The sequence below is a fragment of the Anomaloglossus baeobatrachus genome, chromosome 5, assembly GCF_048569485.1.
Source record: "Anomaloglossus baeobatrachus isolate aAnoBae1 chromosome 5, aAnoBae1.hap1, whole genome shotgun sequence".
Lineage (NCBI taxonomy): Eukaryota > Metazoa > Chordata > Amphibia > Anura > Aromobatidae > Anomaloglossus > Anomaloglossus baeobatrachus.
In genome coordinates, this window is record NC_134357.1 from 415,024,673 (window position 1) to 415,046,545 (window position 21,873).

The following is a 21,873-nucleotide window of genomic DNA, read 5'->3' on the forward strand; positions in this document are numbered from 1 at the left end:
GTCCCTTTTGGCGTACAGGCTCCTCCGTATGGCGGGCAGTGCGGACCCTGTGGGGAGCTAAGTGTCCGAACCCCGATCCTAGTTTACTGCTAATGACCCCAGATTTTTTGGTTCGGTGAAGTCCGTGAAGGTGTCCTCACTGGGCAGGTATTTATTAAGCCGTGTAGAACTGGCGCCTGATTTAGGGCCCTGCGCCCCATACGTGCTCCGGTCTCAGCGGTATCTCTGGTACCCAACCTGGCGACCTCTCTCCTATGCCCCCGGGTCATCGTTGCACAAACCCAGCTCAGACACGTCCACACACCTCTCCTGTGTGCCACACTTCTCTAGACTCTCTACTGACTGTTGACCCCTCCCACTAGGCTGGCTAATCCCACGGACTCGTTCCTTTCCATAGCGACCATCCCCTTACATGGGTAACCCTCTATGCCCGGTGTGGAGTGGAGAACTAAGATTTTGGTTGTGCTTTGGTGGTATCGGCACTGGTACTCCAAGTCCCAGGGGGTAGGTCCTGCATCCCCAAGAGGATGTAGTTCCTTGTAGTGCACTGAGTGTCTCAGGGGCGCTACACGTGCATGCAGAGCATTGCGGGCGTGCGTGCGTACATGCAGAGCATTTCGTGCGTGCATGCATGCATGCAGAACATGGCATGCGTGTGACAGAACATTGTGTGTGCGTGCGTGTGGCAGAGCATTGCGGGCGTGCGTGCATGCGGAGCATTGCGTGCGTGCATGCAGAGCATTGTGTGCGTGCATGCAGAGCATTGCACCCTCATGCTGCTCGGTCACACACACAGTATATACACACTGTAGACATGGTATATAGTATATACACACAGTACACAGTATATAGTATATAAACACGCTGGCTGCGCCCTCTTCATGCTGCTCGGTCACACACACAGTATATACACAGTGTACACAAGGTATATAGTATATACACACTGTATATAGTATATACACACAGTACACGGTATATAGTATATACACACGCTGGCTCCGCCTCCCTCATGCTGCGCGGTCTCACACACAGTATATAGTATATAAACACAATATATAATTTATACACACAGTATATACACACAGTACACGGTATATACACATGCTGGCTCCGCCTCCCTCATGCTGCTCGGTCACACATACAGTATATAGTATATACACACACGGTATATAGTATATACACACAGTATATAGTATATACACCCAGTACATGGTATATAGTATATACACAAAGTTCATGGTATATAGTATATACACACGCTAGCTCTGCCGCCCTCATACTGCTCAGTTATACACACAGTATATAGTATATACACACAGTACATGGTATATAGTATATACACACGCTGGCTCTGCCGCCCTCATGCTGGGTGCTCGGTCACACACACAGTATATACACAGTGTACACACACACTGTGTGCGTCCGTGTGGCAGAGCATTGCGGGTGGGCGTGCGTGTGGTAGAACATTGCGGGCGGGCGTGCATGTGGCAGAGCATTGCTGGATCGGGGCGTGCAGAGCATTATGTGAGGAGCACTATGTAGCGGTCCTTGGTGACACTTTAGACATTTTGGTCACCAACAAAATGGCTCCGCACTGTGTCCCTACATTTCATTCTCTTTTATCCTTTTGTAAACACCCAGATTGGGAGGGGGAGCTGTGACATCACACACAGAAGAACAGATTCCGGTCGCAGGGGATCGTGACAAGGGGCACGGAACTGCCAAGGAGAGCAGCCGGCGGCCTTGTGCCATCTCCGAGCAGGGGCCAGGGCATGACGGGGTACGTGGACCCTAGGCCGGGAAGTAGCTTCAAGCGTCCTGGTAATTCACCCGACGAGGACGGAGCCTTCAAGAGCCGTTCTCCACCCGCTCCAAAATTGGGGTACTAGCCCAACGAGGGGGATAGGACTTTCCCAATATACAGTCCAGAAAATCCCAAGTGTGAACCCTGAGAGCAAGCTCACTCCGTTAGCCATATGGGTGAGCGGGACCCGACTAGTTCTATACTACAGGGGCCAATCAGTAAAGAAGGTGCCAAGGGAAAGGTCACAGGCTAACAAGCAACACTATTGGGCACAGGATCCAGCGTGCTCCCTCCCAGCTGCAGCGGTGCTCAGAATTTCGGTTTACAAGTTGTCGGTGTCAGTGTTATTGGACTGAGTGAGTACGCAGTGACCCTTTCCTTCCCAACGGTATCACCTCACTACCATCACCGAGCCCCGAGGCATCCCCCCTACCCACGGAGAGGTTAAACACCTGGCTGCCATCCCATCACCACCGGGCGCTCCCAACAGCAGCGGTTTTACTCCACCTTACCACACTCTCAACAAACAAATCCCCTGTAAATACCCCCTTTTATTTCGAGTGGCCACACGACTCCTCCTGGGTCCGGAGACCCCTCGAGCCACCACGGATCCGGATCCAAGCAGTCTTGGCTGCTGACGCTGGGGCGGCACAATAATATGCTAATGAATGCGCAGCTTCAGAGACATGGTTTTGCTCACCTCTGGTTCTACCATGTGCGATGCTAGATTTCGACTCCCGGACTTCCGGTCATGCGCACTATGAAGCTGGGTGTACGAGTTTCGGCTTCAATATGGTTTAGTGTGCATCACCAGAAGTGCCAAGGGCTTCTGATCATGCTCATTGACAAGGCGTTCTGAGGCGGTGCAACGGACACAGATTCACGCGTCACTGCTGATGATAATGCTGGGCAGTGGGCAATAAAGAGCATGTTAGTTCGCCGCTGTGGGCGTGCTAACATGCAAAGAGGGCGGAATGAGCACATTAACTAACACCCTTGGGACTAGTCCCCTCACTTATTAGCATATCATAAAGAATCTTTAGAAATGCTTTTATTTCTTTAGATTTCTTTATGTATGCTACTAGATACAGGGACGGTTAGGCAAGGATTAGCAATTTGCACCCAGAACTGCTTGTGGTCATGTGACCGCTCCTGCCGTTATTTTGCTGCTTCCTGTGACATCACATCGACATGGGCAAACCCTTGTTGATGGGCATCACAGCCACGACATGTTGCCGCCCTGCTGGGTGAGTACAGTGCATCGGAGTCCCCACCCCTCTTCCCTCGCACCCTCCCACACATTCTGTAGTGCAGTGGTCTCAAAGACTCTGCCTGTAGGCCGCAGGCGGACCCTGATGCTTCTTGAGGCGCCCAGGCCTGTGGCCCCCTTGATGATCGCTGCCTGTGCTTGGGGCCCGTGCAGTCAGCGCGTTATATCAGATGACTGATTTCTGGGCGCTGCATAGATGTGCGCTCTCTAGACAGCTACTGCAATGATCAGCCACCGGGCAATCAGTGGCCAGCAGGGGATCACTGGAGAAGCTGTATAGAGAGCTCGTCCCTGTGCAGCACCCGGAAATCTATCAACTGATATAAAGCTATGTCAGCAGCGGCCCCTGCATCGGCAGCGTTCATCAAGGGTATTGCAGGCAGGCCGCGTCTGTCAGCGGCAGTCCCCTGCACTGGCATCATTCATCAAGGGGGCTGCGGTCGCAAGAAGCTGGACACCGAGGAAACGGAGGACAGGTGAGAAGGCTTTGCCTGTTTTTTTTTTTTGTGTGTGAAGAATGGCACAATATGGGACACTACTACAGGATAGAGCATTGCTACAAGAAGAGGACCTCAAGAAAAGGGACATTACGACAGGGTGAGCAGGATAGGCACAATACTACAGGATGGGGGCATTATTAGAAGTTGGGCACATGTCGTGGCTGTAAGTCCTACCCCAAAAATAAACCCTAGTTGCGGTTCAATAATGAAGTGTCCGTGCAGCAAAAAAAGTTAAAGATTACTGCAGGACAGTTCATTATAGAAAGCAGACACCCCCAAAACAGAAGAAAAAAGACAGAAGACTCAGTCCACAATCATACTCATACATCATACCTGCAGTGGAACGCACACCCACACACAAACATCAGATCGCACACACAATCACACATCAGATCGCACACACACACACACATCAGATCGCACACACACACACACATCAGATCGCTCACACAATCACACATCAGATCGCTCACACAATCACACATCAGATCGCTCACACAATCACACATCAGATCGCTCACACAATCACACATCAGATCGCTCACACAATCACACATCAGATCGCTCACACACACACATCAGATCGCTCACACACACACATCAGATTGCTCACACACACACACACATCAGATTGCTCACACACACACACACATCAGATTGCTCACACACACACATCAGATTGCTCACACACACACATCAGATTGCTCACACACACACATCAGATTGCTCACACACACACATCAGATTGCTCACACACACACATCAGATTGCTCACACATACACATCAGATTGCTCACACACACATCAGATTGCTCACACACACATCAGATTGCTCACACACACACACACATCAGATCGCTCACACACACACACACATCAGATCGCTCACACACACACACATATCAGATCGCTCACACACACACACACATCAGATTGCTCACACACACACACACATCAGATTGCTCACACACACACACATCAGATCGCTCACACACACACACACACACACACACATCAGATCGCACATACAATCACAAATCAGATCGCACACACACCACATCCAGCGATACTGATTGCTTCTGGCCAGCAGGGGAACAAGGGGCGCAGTGCAGTGGAGCACATAGAGGACTTGGCAGTAGAACGCGTCTGTGTTCCACCGTAGGTCCTCTATGCGTTCCACCATAGGGCCTCAAACTCCACTGCACTGTGTGCCAGGTTCCCCACTGGCCAGAATCAATCGGTGACTCTGGATTTGGTGTGTGTGTGCAATCTGATGTGTGACTGAATGTGACCTAATGCGTGTATGTGTTCAATCTCATGTATGTGAGTGTGTTGACCAGAAACAGAGGAGCATGCCTTCTGGGGGGCTCAAAAATCACAGGAGAACCTGGGAGCCACGCAGACATCTGGGGTCTGGTATGATTCTCCTGGTAATGGGGTCTGCTTTTTGGGGTGGTAAACTTACTCCCAACCGTCTTTTCCTAGGAATAAGCCCTATCCCGAAAATAAGCCCTAGTGCTTTTTTCGGGGCAAAAATAAAGTATCAGACAGTGTCTTATTTTTGGAAAAACACGGTAGTAACAAACACAGAGCACCCGAGCGTGGTAGTGCTCGCTCATCACTACTCGAGCTCTCATACAAATATATTGAAGACAAAATTAAAAGTTATGGCTCTTGGAAGAAGAGGTGGCAATGTATTTTTTTTAGCACAGATTTTGCTTTCTCAATGCATCTGATGAAATCCTCAAGGCACAAATAAGGATTTTTGTAAACCCCCCTCCCCCCACTAGATTTACAGCAGATATGTCCACCAGGAACGCTTCATATTGGTCATACATGGCAACTGTGTGGGATTTCTAGGGAAATGTGGGCGGTCAGGGGGTTACGGGAGAGTGGGGGCATACGTGGCCCCAGAAATGGTGGCGTGACGGCGATCTGAGGGGCTGAGCCTTGTCTCTCTCAGATTTACAGCTTGTCAATGGCGCTGACCCCTGTCCGGCGCCTGCCAGGAATGTGCGCAGGAACCGCATTAATGCGCAATGGATTTCAAACTCGCAACTAAAAAAGTGTGGAGGTAACAACAGATTTCTATTAAAAACAATAGCAATGAGTTTTATACATAGATTTTCCAGCACTGAATACACCCCAAAATCTGATTGAAATTTGTGCAGTATAAATATAAAGGTTTTTTGGAGTGAGATTACAAATGCTGTTATAAAATAGGCACAAATTAACTGAAGGAAACATAGGGCCACATGAGCCACACCTGAGGCGCTGCTGTTACCCCTGCACACAGGCTGGTGGATTCAGGGAGGTCTGCAGCCAAACACTTGTTGCCCCAGCAACGGATGATACAACGGCTCACCATAGTGCGACGCTTTGTAATATCCGCGGCTCACGGCGCCCCTGCTGGCAGGAAACGTGTACTGCAGTAGATTGTAAAGCGACGCACTTCCTGATCACGTGGTCTGAGGCCGCCCGCGGCTATTGAGGTTCCTGAGGATATATGACGTCATCCGGCGCTGTGGGCGCCATACTAGCAGTGCACACAGTGCCCTCCTAAAAAATGATAGCTGAGCGCTGCCCAGAAGGACGAGGGAGACAATTCCCCCAAATGTCAGCCACTGTCCGACAAGCCAGCAGCCATAATTACTTAAGGGCCAGACGTAGTGCTGTGCTGCCATACACTAATTACCTCAGGACCAGACATAGTGCTGTGCTGCCATACACTAATTAGACATAGTGCTGTGCTGCCATATAGTAATTACCTCAGGACCAGACAGTGCTGAGCTGCCATACACTAATTAGACATAGTGCTGTGCTGCCATACAGTAATTACCTCAGGACCAGACATAGTGCTGTGCTGCCATACACTAATTAGACATAGTGCTGTGCTGCCATACAGTAATTACCTCAGGACCAGACATAGTGCTGTGCTGCCATACACTAATTAGACATAGTGCTGTGCTGCCATATAGTAATTTCCTCAGGACCAGACAGTGCTGAGCTGCCATACACTAATTAGACATAGTGCTGTGCTGCCATATAGTAATTACCTCAGGACCAGACATAGTGCTGTGCTGCCATACACTAATTAGACATAGTGCTGTGCTGCCATATAGTAATTACCTCAGGACCAGACAGTGCTGTGCTGCCATACACTAATTAGACATAGTGCTGTGCTGCCATACAGTAATTACTAGAGTTGAGCGCGGTTCGTGGTTCGTGGTTCTCCAGTTCTAGGCTCGAGTGATTTTGGGGCATGTTCTAGATCGAACTAGAACTCGAGCTTTTTGCAAAAGCTCGATAGTTCTAGAAACGTTCGAGAACGGTTCTAGCAGCCAAAAAACAGCTAAATCCTAGCTTGGTTTCTGCTGTAATAGTGTAAGTCACTCTGTGAATCACACTATTATGACATTTCAGTGTATAGTGTGCGTGAACAGCGCCTTCAGATCACTGCTGTTTCTATAATCGCCATTTTTTTTTTTTTTCTTGTCTTCCTTCCCTAAGCGCGCGCGTCTTGTGGGGCGGGCCAGCATGTCAGCCAATCCCAGACACACACACAGCTAAGTGGACTTTTAGCCAGAGAAGCAACGGCATGTGTGATAGGATGTCCATGTCACATGTCCCTGCATTATAAAAACGGACATTTTCCTCCAGGACGCCATTATCTCTTCTGCGTCTTTGGTGTCAGACATCACTGTCGCAGCTCCGTCTTGAGTCCTATCGCTGATACAGCTGTATGCGCTCCATACACAGCGCTGGACAGCTTAGGGAGAGCACTTTCTAGCAGTCCTTTTAAGGGCTCAAACCGGCAGGGTCAGAGTTAAGGTGACAGGTCCTGAAAACAGCGCCAGCGTCTGTGTAGCCAAGGTCAGGGATTTCCTCCCTGCATTTCCCTATTAGGAGGGCTAGAAAGGCAGGCTTCCATTCCTCTACCCAGAGCCCCACAATCCTGCCACTGTACCCTCCTGTCCTCTGCATACTCCAACTCATTATAACTAAGCCATTATACTAGCAAACACTCAGTGTACCTAGTGGCATCCTATCTGTGGCTATTGGACTTTGCTATAGTCACACTAGTGCAAAGACATTTGCAGAGCGCGTCTGCCTGCATTGCACACTCCAACTCATGATAACTAAGCCATTATACTAGCAAACACTCAGTGTACCTAGTGGCATCCTATACGTGGCTATTGGACTTTGCTATAGTCACACTAGTGCAAAGACATTTGCAGAGCGTGTCTGCCTGCATTGCACACTCCAACTCATTATAAGTAAGCCATTATACTAGCAAACACTCAGTGTACCTAGTGGCATCCTATCTGTGGCTATTGGACTTTCCTATAGTCCCACTAGTGCAAAGACATTTGCAGAGCGCGTCTGCCTGCATTGCACACTCCAACTCATGATAACTAAGCCATTATACTAGCAAACACTCAGTGTACCTAGTGGCATCCTATACGTGGCTATTGGACTTTGCTATAGTCACACTAGTGCAAAGACATTTGCAGAGCGTGTCTGCCTGCATTGCACACTCCAACTCATTATAAGTAAGCCATTATACTAGCAAACACTCAGTGTACCTAGTGGCATCCTATCTGTGGCTATTGGACTTTCCTATAGTCCCACTAGTGCAAAGACATTTGCAGAGCGCGTCTGCCTGCATTGCACACTCCAACTCATGATAACTAAGCCATTATACTAGCAAACACTCAGTGTACCTAGTGGCATCCTATACGTGGCTATTGGACTTTGCTATAGTCCCACTAGTGCAAAGACATTTGCAGAGCGTGTCTGCCTGCATTGCACACTCCAACTCATTATAAGTAAGCCATTATACTAGCACACACTCAGTGTACCTAGTGGCATCCTATCTGTGGCTATTGGACTTTCCTATAGTCCCACTAGTGCAAAGACATTTGCAGAGCGCATCTGCCTGCATTGCACACTCCAACTCATAACTAAGCCATTATACTAGCAAACAGTGTACCTAGTGGCATCCTATCTGTGGCTATTGGACTTTGCTATAGTCCCACTAGTGCAAAGACATTTGCAGAGCGCGTCTGCCTGCATTGCACACTCCAACTCATTATAACTAAGCCATTATACTAGCAAACACTCAGTGTACCTAGTGGCATCCTATCTGTGGCTATTGGACTTTGCTATAGTCCCACTAGTGCAAAGACATTTGCAGAGCGCGTCTGCCTGCATTGCACACTCCAACTCATTATAACTAAGCCATTATACTAGCAAACACTCAGTGTACCTAGTGGCATCCTATACGTGGCTATTGGACTTTGCTATAGTCACACTAGTGCAAAGACATTTGCAGAGCGCGTCTGCCTGCATTGCACACTCCAACTCATTATAACTAAGCCATTATACTAGCAAACACTCAGTGTACCTAGTGGCATCCTATACGTGGCTATTGGACTTTGCTATAGTCACACTAGTGCAAAGACATTTGCAGAGCGCGTCTGCCTGCATTGCACACTCCAACTCATGATAACTAAGCCATTATACTAGCAAACACTCAGTGTACCTAGTGGCATCCTATACGTGGCTATTGGACTTTGCTATAGTCACACTAGTGCAAAGACATTTGCAGAGCGCGTCTGCCTGCATTGCACACTCCAACTCATTATAACTAAGCCATTATACTAGCAAACACTCAGTGTACCTAGTGGCATCCTATACGTGGCTATTGGACTTTGCTATAGTCACACTAGTGCAAAGACATTTGCAGAGCGCATCTGCCTGCATTGCACACTCCAACTCATAACTAAGCCATTATACTAGCAAACACTCAGTGTACCTAGTGGCATCCTATCTGTGGCTATTGGACTTTGCTATAGTCCCACTAGTGCAAAGACATTTGCAGAGCGCGTCTGCCTGCATTGCACACTCCAACTCATTATAACTAAGCCATTATACTAGCAAACACTCAGTGTACCTAGTGGCATCCTATCTGTGGCTATTGGACTTTGCTATAGTCCCACTAGTGCAAAGACATTTGCAGAGCGCGTCTGCCTGCATTGCACACTCCAACTCATTATAACTAAGCCATTATACTAGCAAACACTCAGTGTACCTAGTGGCATCCTATCTGTGGCTATTGGACTTTGCTATAGTCCCACTAGTGCAAAGACATTTGCAGAGCGCGTCTGCCTGCATTGCACACTCCAACTCATTATAACTAAGCCATTATACTAGCAAACACTCAGTGTACCTAGTGGCATCCTATACGTGGCTGTTGGACTTTGCTATAGTCACACTAGTGCAAAGACATTTGCAGAGCGCGTCTGCCTGCATTGCACACTCCAACTCATGATAACTAAGCCATTATACTAGCAAACACTCAGTGTACCTAGTGGCATCCTATACGTGGCTATTGGACTTTGCTATAGTCCCACTAGTGCAAAGACATTTGCAGAGCGCGTCTGCCTGCATTGCACACTCCAACTCATTATAACTAAGCCATTATACTAGCAAACACTCAGTGTACCTAGTGGCATCCTATACGTGGCTATTGGACTTTGCTATAGTCACACTAGTGCAAAGACATTTGCAGAGCGCGTCTGCCTGCATTGCACACTCCAACTCATTATAACTAAGCCATTATACTAGCAAACACTCAGTGTACCTAGTGGCATCCTATACGTGGCTATTGGACTTTGCTATAGTCACACTAGTGCAAAGACATTTGCAGAGCGCGTCTGCCTGCATTGCACACTCCAACTCATAACTAAGCCATTATACTAGCAAACACTCAGTGTACCTAGTGGCATCCTATCTGTGGCTATTGGACTTTGCTATAGTCCCACTAGTGCAAAGACATTAGCAGAGCACATCTGCCTGCATTGCACACTCCAACTCATTATAACTAAGCCATTATACTAGCAAACACTCAGTGTACCTAGTGGCATCCTATCTGTGGCTATTGGACTTTGCTATAGTCCCACTAGTGCAAAGACATGTGCAGAGCGCGTCTGCCTGCATTGCACACTCCAACTCATTATAACTAAGCCATTAGACTAGCAAACACTCAGTGTACCTAGTGGCATCCTATCTGTGGCTATTGGACTTTGCTATAGTCCCACTAGTGCAAAGACATTTGCAGAGCGCATCTGCCTGCATTGCACACTCCAACTCATTATAACTAAGCCATTATACTAGCAAACACTCAGTGTACCTAGTGGCATCCTATCTGTGGCTATTGGACTTTGCTATAGTCCCACTAGTGCAAAGACATTTGCAGAGCGCGTCTGCCTGCATTGCACACTCCAACTCATTATAACTAAGCCATTATACTAGCAAACACTCAGTGTACCTAGTGGCATCCTATCTGTGGCTATTGGACTTTCCTATAGTCCCACTAGTGCAAAGACATTTGCAGAGCGCATCTGCCTGCATTGCACACTCCAACTCATAACTAAGCCATTATACTAGCAAACACTCAGTGTACCTAGTGGCATCCTATCTGTGGCTATTGGACTTTGCTATAGTCCCACTAGTGCAAAGACATTTGCAGAGCGCGTCTGCCTGCATTGCACACTCCAACTCATTATAACTAAGCCATTATACTAGCAAACACTCAGTGTACCTAGTGGCATCCTATCTGTGGCTATTGGACTTTGCTATAGTCCCACTAGTGCAAAGACATTTGCAGAGCGCGTCTGCCTGCATTGCACACTCCAACTCATTATAACTAAGCCATTATACTAGCAAACACTCAGTGTACCTAGTGGCATCCTATCTGTGGCTATTGGACTTTGCTATAGTCCCACTAGTGCAAAGACATTTGCAGAGCGCGTCTGCCTGCATTGCACACTCCAACTCATTATAACTAAGCCATTATACTAGCAAGCACTCAGTGTACCTAGTGGCATCCTATACGTGGCTATTGGACTTTGCTATAGTCACACTAGTGCAAAGACATTTGCAGAGCGCGTCTGCCTGCATTGCACACTACAAATCATTATAACTAAGCCATTATACTAGCAAACACTCAGTGTACCTAGTGGCATCCTATACGTGGCTATTGGACTTTGCTATAGTCACACTAGTGCGAAGACATTTGCAGAGCGCGTCTGCCTGCATTGCACACTCCAACTCATTATAACTAAGCCATTATACTAGCAAACACTCAGTGTACCTAGTGGCATCCTATACGTGGCTATTGGACTTTGCTATAGTCACACTAGTGCAAAGACATTTGCAGAGCGCGTCTGCCTGCATTGCACACTCCAACTCATTATAACTAAGCCATTATACTAGCAAACACTCAGTGTACCTAGTGGCATCCTATACGTGGCTATTGGACTTTGCTATAGTCACACTAGTGCAAAGACATTTGCAGAGCGCGTCTGCCTGCATTGCACACTCCAACTCATTATAACTAAGCCATTATACTAGCAAACACTCAGTGTACCTAGTGGCATCCTATACATGGCTATTGGACTTTGCTATAGTCACACTAGTGCAAAGACATTTGCAGAGCGCGTCTGCCTGCATTGCACACTCCAACTCATTATAACTAAGCCATTATACTAGCAAACACTCAGTGTACCTAGTGGCATCCTATACGTGGCTATTGGACTTTGCTATAGTCACACTAGTGCAAAGACATTTGCAGAGCGCGTCTGCCTGCATTGCACACTCCAACTCATTATAACTAAGCCATTATACTAGCAAACACTCAGTGTACCTAGTGGCATCCTATACGTGGCTATTGGACTTTGCTATAGTCACACTAGTGCAAAGACATTTGCAGAGCGCGTCTGCCTGCATTGCACACTCCAACTCATTATAACTAAGCCATTATACTAGCAAACACTCAGTGTACCTAGTGGCATCCTATACGTGGCTATTGGACTTTGCTATAGTCACACTAGTGCAAAGACATTTGCAGAGCGCGTCTGCCTGCATTGCACACTCCAACTCATGATAACTAAGCCATTATACTAGCAAACACTCAGTGTACCTAGTGGCATCCTATACGTGGCTATTGGACTTTGCTATAGTCACACTAGTGCAAAGACATTTGCAGAGCGCGTCTGCCTGCATTGCACACTCCAACTCATTATAACTAAGCCATTATACTAGCAAACACTCAGTGTACCTAGTGGCATCCTATACGTGGCTATTGGACTTTGCTATAGTCACACTAGTGCAAAGACATTTGCAGAGCGCGTCTGCCTGCATTGCACACTCCAACTCATTATAACTAAGCCATTATACTAGCAAACACTCAGTGTACCTAGTGGCATCCTATCTGTGGCTATTGGACTTTGCTATAGTCCCACTAGTGCAAAGACATTTGCAGAGCGCGTCTGCCTGCATTGCACACTCCAACTCATTATAACTAAGCCATTATACTAGCAAACACTCAGTGTACCTAGTGGCATCCTATCTGTGGCTATTGGACTTTGCTATAGTCCCACTAGTGCAAAGACATTTGCAGAGCGCGTCTGCCTGCATTGCACACTCCAACTCATTATAACTAAGCCATTATACTAGCAAACACTCAGTGTACCTAGTGGCATCCTATCTGTGGCTATTGGACTTTGCTATAGTCCCACTAGTGCAAAGACATTTGCAGAGCGCGTCTGCCTGCATTGCACACTCCAACTCATTATAACTAAGCCATTATACTAGCAAACACTCAGTGTACCTAGTGGCATCCTATCTGTGGCTATTGGACTTTGCTATAGTCCCACTAGTGCAAAGACATTTGCAGAGCGCGTCTGCCTGCATTGCACACTCCAACTCATCATAACTAAGCCATTATACTAGCAAACACTCAGTGTACCTAGTGGCATCCTATCTGTGGCTATTGGACTTTGCTATAGTCCCACTAGTGCAAAGACATTTGCAGAGCGCGTCTGCCTGCATTGCACACTCCAACTCATCATAACTAAGCCATTATACTAGCAATTTTTGCTGCCAGTTTAAGGGCCGTAGTTGCATTGTCAGGGATATTTATTCTTTATTATTCTGCTGTTAATAAAGCTAGACCACCACTGCAATCTTCACCACCTCTCAATTTTTACTACCACATTTTCAGTCCACAATCTTGTCGCAATCAACATGAGTGGCAAAATGACAGATGCTGGTGGAAAGGGGAAGAGGCGTGGTGGAAAAGGCAAAAAAGGTTTTGTCCGTGGGGAAGGTGGCAAAGCTCCATTATCATCTGCTGAAGATAGACCATCTACCAGCAAAAGTAAGATGTCTACTACTTACCGTGGACAATCCGATGTGCTCCCTTTTTACGGACACGAACAACAGGAAGAAAGGTAGATGATGGGCAAAAAAGGAAAATGCTTGAATGGATCTCAAGTGGTCCAACAAGTGCCCTCTCAGCCACTTCAAGTACCGCATCCAAAAAACACCAGTCCTCTGAGTTGTCATCCCAATCACACTTGATTTCTCCCAGCTCTGAAGTCTCCATCAGCCCTGCACAGTATGGTGGAACTGAGATGGCTGAGTCTGCAGAGCTGTTCAGTCACACTATAGCCTGGGAATCAGAGGTCTGCTCCCAAGCTACAGTGAGTACAGAACAGGAAATGGTCTGCAGTGATGCCCAGAACCTTTGTGACTCTGATTCAGGCCGTGAGGACCAAGTTTCTGAGCATAATGTTGACCCTTTGTCACAAACTGTAACACCTGTGGTTATAGACAATGAGGAACATACTGATGAAGATGAGACGCAGATACCCGATTTGGATGACAACTTAAATATTCGGTCAGGGCAAGAAGAGGCTCGGTCTGAGGGGGAGGGGAGTGCAAACACAACAATTGATGATGAAGTTCTAGATCCCACCTACTGTCAACCCCCAGTCAGGCACTCGAGGAGGTCAACAGAGGCGGTGGAGGAGGATGCAACCGACGACGAAGTTACCTTGCGCCTTCCTGGACAGAGTCGGAGCACTGGTAGCACGTCTACAACTGCATCCTCAGCCACCACTCTGCCTATGAGCATTATTCGGGGTGGATCAACAGGTCGCATGGCCTCTAAGCCTTGCCTAGCCTGGTCCTTTTTTGACATAGAAAAAGATCGCCCAAATTATGTGATCTGTAAACTTTGTCATGGTTCTCTTAGTAGAGGTCAAAACCTCAGCAGTTTGACAACTTCTTCCATGAATCGTCACATGAATAAATATCATAGGTCCCGGTGGGAAGCTCACCGTGCTGCAATGCGGCCTAGCGGAGCGAACCATCCACCGCCTGCCCCTTCCAGTGCATCCGCGCGCTCTTCATCTTCTAGGACTGTGGAGACAGCTGTCACACCTGTTTTTCCACGCACAACTTCCACCACTGTAACCGCAACAGGCAGTTTGCTTGGTAGGTCGTCAGTTGGTTTCGAAGGGGAAACAAGTGAGTGTGTACAGCTCTCTCAGACATCGATAGCACCAACGTTGGATGAAGGCAACATCATGTCTCCGCCTGCACTTTCCTCACAAACCTGCATTTTTCCAGGGACACCCTACTCAACACCGTCTACACACAGCAGCCAGATCTCTGTCCCTCAGATGTGGTCAAATAAAAGGCCACTTCCTGCGACCCATGACAAAGCTAAGAGGTTGACTCTATCCCTCTGTAAGCTGTTGGCTACCGAAATGCTGCCTTTCCGCCTAGTGGACACACAGGATTTTAGAGACCTTATGTCTGTCGCTGTGCCCCAGTACCAGATGCCTAGTCGCCACTACTTCTCTAAGAAAGGTGTGCCCGCGCTACACCAGCATGTCGCACACAACATCACCGCTTCCTTGAGAAACTCTGTGTGTGAACGGGTGCATTTCACCACCGATACTTGGACCAGTAAGCATGGACAGGGACGTTACATGTCGCTGACTGGGCACTGGGTAACTATGGTGATAGATGGTGAAGGGTCTGCTGCACAAGTCTTGCCGTCCCCACGACTTGTGTGTCAATCCTCTGTCTGTCCAAGTTCCGCCACTGCTTCTGCATCCTCCACCTCATCTGGGTCCTCCACCTCCGCCCCAAGCCTGCCTGGTCAGGCCACCAGCGTTCTCACTGCGCAGAAGGAATCACGCACCCCTCATTACTATGCTGGCAGCAGAGCGCAACGGCATCAGGCGGTCTTTAGCTTGACATGTCTTGGGAATAAGAGTCACACAGCTGAGGAGTTGTGGTCAGCTCTGCGGTCCGAGTTTAATAAATGGTTGTCTCCACTCAACCTGCAGCCTGGTAAGGCCGTGTGCGACAATGCTGCAAACCTGGGTGCGGCCCTTTGCCTGGGCAAGGTGACACACGTACCTTGTATGGCTCACGTGTTGAACCTTGTCGTCCAGCAATTTTTAACACACTATCCCGGCCTAGATGGCCTTCTGAACAGGGCACGAAAACTGTCTGCTCACTTCCGCCGTTCAAGCGCCGCAGCAGAGCGACTTGCATCGCTCCAGAAGTCTTTCGGCCTGCCGGTTCATCGCCTGAAATGCGATGTGGCGACACGCTGGAATTCAACTCTCCACATGTTACAGCGACTGTGGCAGCACCGCAGAGCCCTGGTGCAATACGTCATGACGTATAGCCTGGGCCAACGAGATGCAGAGGTGGGGAAGATCACCCTGATGGAGTGGTCTCAGATCAAGGATCTATGCACCCTTCTGCACAGTTTCGACATGGCGACGAATATGTTTAGCGCTGACAATGCCATTATCAGAATGACGATTCCAGTCATTTACATGCTGGAGCACACGCTAAACACTATTCGGAGTCAGGGGGTGGGACAACATGAAGGGGAGGAACTACAGGAGGATTCATATGCGCAAGGGACAACAACATCACCAAGGTCCAGACGTTCATCATCACCAACACAGCAGGCATGGGACCATGGGGGACAGGGATCGACAAGGGCGCATAGTAGCAGGCGAAATGTTGAGCAAGGTGCAGGAGAACATGAAGAAATGGAGGACGAACTGTCCATGGACATGGAAGACTCAGCGGATGAGGGAGACCTTGGTCAAATTTCAGTTGAAAGAGGTTGGGGGGAGATGTCAGAGGAAGAAAGAACGGGTAGCACCTCTATGCCACAAACACAGCGTGGACTTGGTCCGCATGGCTGCGCAAGACACATGAGTGCCTTTTTGTTGCACTACCTCCAACATGACAGTCGTATTGTCAAAATTAGAAGTGATGATGACTACTGGATTGCCACACTATTAGATCCCCGGTACAAGTCCAAATTTTGTGACATAATTCCAGCCATAGAAAGGGACGCACGTATGCAGGAGTATCAGCAGAAGCTGTTACTCGATCTTAGTTCGGCTTTTCCACCAAACAACCGTGCAGGTGCAGGGAGGGAATCTCCCAGTTGTAACTTGACAAACATGGGACGGTCTCGTCATCTTCAACAGTCTACCCGTACCAGTAGGACCGTATCTGGTGCTGGTAACAGCAATTTTATGGAATCTTTTCATAATTTTTTTAGACCCTCTTTTGCAAGGCCACCAGAGACAACAAGTCTGACACATAGTCAACGGCTGGAGAGGATGATACAGGAGTATCTCCAAATGAACATCGATGCCATGACTTTGCAAATGGAGCCTTGCTCCTTTTGGGCTTCAAATCTAGAAAAATGGCCAGAGCTCTCCAGTTACGCCTTGGAGATTTTGTCGTGTCCAGCTGCCAGCGTTGTCTCTGAACGTGTCTTCAGTGCTGCTGGGTGTGTGCTGACAGATAAGCGCACGCGTCTGTCCAGTGACAATGTGGACAGACTGACGTTCATCAAAATGAACAAGTCATGGATCCAGAAGGAATTTACTACCCCTGTGTCATCCTGGGGGGGTAAATGCTTGTGGATTTGGAATGTGCTTGATGCAAATCAAAACATCCTGTTTGCAACTAGGGCACAAGTGCTGCCACTGATGGGGTGTCTGTGTGGCCCAATTTTTGGAAAAAAGGGAGACTCCGCTTGGAGTAACCCTTGCTTGATGTGTTTTTAAAAGAAGCCAAGATGAACAGAGCTGGGATCAGGAAAGACTTTGCTACCTACCCCGGTGTCATCCTGGGGACGGATAAGAATGGCGTATTTTTGAATGTGCTTGATGCAAATCTAGCTGTGAAGTGTACAACTGGGGCACAAGTGCTGCCACTGAATGGGTGGGTGTGTGTGGGGCACAATTTTTGGAAAAAAAGGGAGACTCCGCTTGGAGTAACCCTTGCTTGATGTGTTTTTAAAAGAAGCCAAGATGAACAGAGCTGGGATCAGGAAAGACTTTGCTACCTACCCCGGTGTCATCCTGGGGACGGATAAGAATGGCGTATTTTTGAATGTGCTTGATGCAAATCTAGCTGTGAAGTGTACAACTAGGGCACAAGTGCTGCCACTGAATGGGTGGGTGTGTGTGTGGCCCAATTTTTGGAAAAAAGGGAGACTCCGCTTGAAGTAACCCTTGCTTGATGTGTTTTTAAAAGAAGCCAAAATGAACAGAGCTGGGATCAGGAAAGACTTTGCTACCTACCCCGGTGTCATCCTGGGGACGGATAAGAATGGCGTATTTTTGAATGTGCTTGATGCAAATCTAGCTGTGAAGTGTACAACTAGGGCACAAGTGCTGCGACTGAATGGGTGGGTGTGTGTATGGCCCAATTTTTGGAAAAAAGGGAGACTCCGCTTGGAGTAACCCTTGCTTGATGTGTTTTTAAAAGAAGCCAAGATGAACAGAGCTGGGATCAGGAAAGACTTTGCTACCTACCCCGGTGTCATCCTGGGGACGGATAAGAATGGCGTATTTTTGAATGTGCTTGATGCAAATCTAGCTGTGAAGTGTACAACTGGGGCACAACTGCTGCCACTGAAGGGGTGGGTGTGTGTGGGGCCCAATTTTTGGAAAAAAGGGAGACTCCGCTTGGAGTCACCTTGCGGTGTTTTACATGACTTTAGAAGGGCGTGCCATGCCTATATCTGTGTGTCCTCCTCTTTTTCCTTGTCCAGCTGTTTTGTTTTCGCATGAGTATATGTCCTTGTCACTTTCCCATGTGTTTGAGTTGTTTGTCACCTTTTGGACACCTTTGAGGGTGTTTTCTAGGTGTTTTTCTGTGTTTGTGATTGCCTGCCATTGTTTCCTATTGGCTCGAGTTCGGTTCGTCGAACGTTCGACGAACCGAACTCGAACGGGACGTCCGTTCGGCGAACCGACCTCGAGCCGAACCGGGACCGGTTCGCTCATCTCTAGTAATTACCTCAGGACCAGACATAGTGCTGTGCTGCCATACACTAATTAGACATAGTGCTGTGCTGCCATACAGTAATTACCTCAGGACCAGACATAGTGCTGTGCTGCCATACACTAATTAGACATAGTGCTGTGCTGCCATACAGTAATTACCTCAGGACCAGACAGTGCTGTGCTGCCATACACTAATTAGACATAGTGCTGTGCTGCCATACATTAATTACCTTAGGGCCAGACATAGTGCTGTGCTGCCATACACTAATTGCATATGGTTGCCATATGAAAAACATACAGTATATGCCGTTTACTGTATGCTCTGTAGTGAGAAGTATAAGTGAATATCAAAGACATTAGAAAAGAGGCTTACTCGCCCAATGTATGCTTTACTGACATTTTTTGGTAAATGTGTGGCCCGTTACAGGCTACCGATACGTTCAGGATATCATTCAGGTGTGTCAAACTCATGACCCGCAGGCCTAATCCAGCTCGCCACATTATTTTATGTGGCCGGCGAGCTGGCTTGCCAGTAAAACTCCGGAGCTTTTCTCTGCCATTCATAGCATCCAACAGAAAAAACATCAGCTGTGATTTTTTAAAAATTTTCGCCAGTTTGTACTGCACATGGGCTAAAGAGGCTGCTATGTGTGGTACACATGGTAGATGCTAGAATGTATGGGCTCCTGGTAGGTGTTGGTGTAATTTCCGTCACGTTTTGGCATTACTTCTGGTCCGGCGCACAGCGCACAATTCATCGGGGTGTCTGGGATTCAGGAAAGATGTGATGTATGCTCCGCTTCTTTAGCCCTCATTCACTGCACCGATGAGGAATGAGGGCTAAAGAAGCAGAGGTGAAAAGGGCAAAGGGTATTGGGATTAGGGGGGCCTATACTGCTGTAGTTATACCTGTGGTGATATTAGGAGTCTGTAATGCAAAAGAGATGTCAGTGGTGGGGTTTAGGGGGGTTTATATTGCCGGGAATGCCTGCAGTTTGGGGGGTTTAGGGATGTCTATAATGCTGTGTGGATGCCTGTGGTGGTATATGGTGTGCATGTAATGCAGGAGAGGAAGCTTAAGGTGGAATTTACTCCTCAGGGAGAGCGCCCTTAGCCCCACAATGCAGGGATAGCGCCCTTAGCGCGACAACGCAGGGACAGCTCTTGGATAGTCCTAGTACCCTAGCCCTAGTACCCAGGAACAGCTCTCGTATAGTCCTACTACCCAGGGACAGTACTCTTATAGTCCTACCATCCAAGGACAGCTTTCGTATAGCTCTTCTACCCAGGGACAGCTCTCGTATAGCTCTTATACCCAGGGACAGCTCTCGTATAACCCTACAACCCAGGCACAGCTCTCGTAAAGTCCTTTTACCGAGGGACGGCTCTCGTATAGCTATTCTACCCAGGGACAGCTCTCGTATAACCCTACAACCCAGGCACAGCTCTCATAATGTCCTTTTACCGAGGGACGGCTCTTGTACTGTCCTAGTATTCAGGGACAGCTCTTGTTTTTAACTCACGTTTAACATGTATGTTCCGAGAGGTTAAATAATATTTTTCCTATAACCGTTCCTTTGGTTGTTTCTATCCTGGATTAATTAATAAAGATTTTGATTTTACCGTATAGTGGATGTGCTGGAGCAATTGGATTTTGGTCCGTGCACTCCAGTGGTAAGGTGAGCTGGATTTGTTCTGTCTCTGTGAAACAGCTGTCGTATAGCCCTTCTACCCAGGGACAGCTGTTACATAGCCCTTCTACTCAGGGACAGCTGTTGTATAGCCTTTCTACCCAGGTACAGCTCTTGTATAGCCTTTCTACATAGAGACAGCTCTCGTATAACCCTTCTACCCAAGTACAGTTCTCTTATAGTCCTTCTACCCAGGGACAGCACTTGTATAGCCTTTCTACCCAGGGACAGCTCTCATATAGCCCTTATACCCAGGGATAGCTCTTGTACAGCCCTTCTACCCCAGGACAGCTTTCGTATAGCCCTACTACACAGGGACAACTCTTGAACTCTTGTATATCCCTTCTACCAAGGGACAGCTCTCGTACAGCCATCAGCCATACTATACAGGTACAGCTCTCGTATAGCCCTTTTATACAGGGACAGCTGTTGTATAACCCTTATACCCAGGGACAGCTCTCATATAGCCCTTCTATCTAGGGACAGTTGTTGTTTAGCCTTTCTACCCAGGGACAGTTCTCGTACAGCCCTTCAACCCACGGGCAGCTCTTGTATAGCCCTTCTACCAAGGAAAGCTCTCGTATAGCCCTGGTATTCAGGGACGGCTCTCGTATAGCCCTTCTACCCAGGTACAGCTCTTGTATAGCCTTTCTACCTAGGTATAGCTCTTTTATCCAGGTACAGCTCTTGTATAGCCCTACCAAGGACCATTTAAAGAAGTAGGGGGTGCACAGCCACTTAATATTTATAAATGGGAGTGCAGCCTCTTGTGTAGAAGGCAATTATCAATAGGGAAGAGAAAAGGTTACACAAATTCATAGGCGCACAACCGGATTATATGAAAAAAATATCAAAATTTTATTGAATCCATGAAAACACCAACAATTAAAAACATTTAAAACCACACATAAATACACAAAAACGACCTTCATATAATATAATCATGGCTTAGTTGACCAGGGACCAATATATAAGGTAAATATGGTTGGAGTAAATAATTAATACAATAATCACAGGTAGTTGATAATAACCAAAATATACAGTGATTAGCAAGATATAACCCAAAAACACCGTAAATGCGAATTGTTTTATATTGACATCCAAAATCAAGTATCCATACATATATAGATGTACCTGGTTAAATAATAGAATTCCAAATCAAAATAGAGAATCATCAACCTCAATGAATTAATACTGTAAGTTTTCATGAAAACTTTAGTGCACTAAATCCATGTACCGTTACCCCTGATGAAGCTGCTAGACAGCGTAACGCGTGGTGCTTCCTTTATTGAGGCATATTTTGCCTCCCTCCATGGCAGTATTTTTCTCCCTTTCCACCATTTAAAACCGGTCCACATACTTGCCTTACAGCTGTCCACCGCTGAGTAACCGGGCCCGGTTGGTAAATATG

The 21,873-nt window shown here is 47.5% G+C and overlaps 1 protein-coding gene across 1 annotated transcript in view; it reads right to left on the reverse strand.

Annotated features, from left to right (window-relative positions):
• The window catches only part of EFCAB3 (EF-hand calcium binding domain 3), a 50,535-nt gene extending 44,615 nt beyond the window's left edge, over positions 1-5,920 (reverse strand). Inside the window, exon 1 of the mRNA XM_075347730.1 lies at positions 5,841-5,920. The gene's annotated coding sequence lies outside the window, so the exon portion shown is untranslated. The remainder of the gene's footprint in view (positions 1-5,840) is intronic.
• Positions 5,921-21,873: the final 15,953 nt, after the last annotated feature.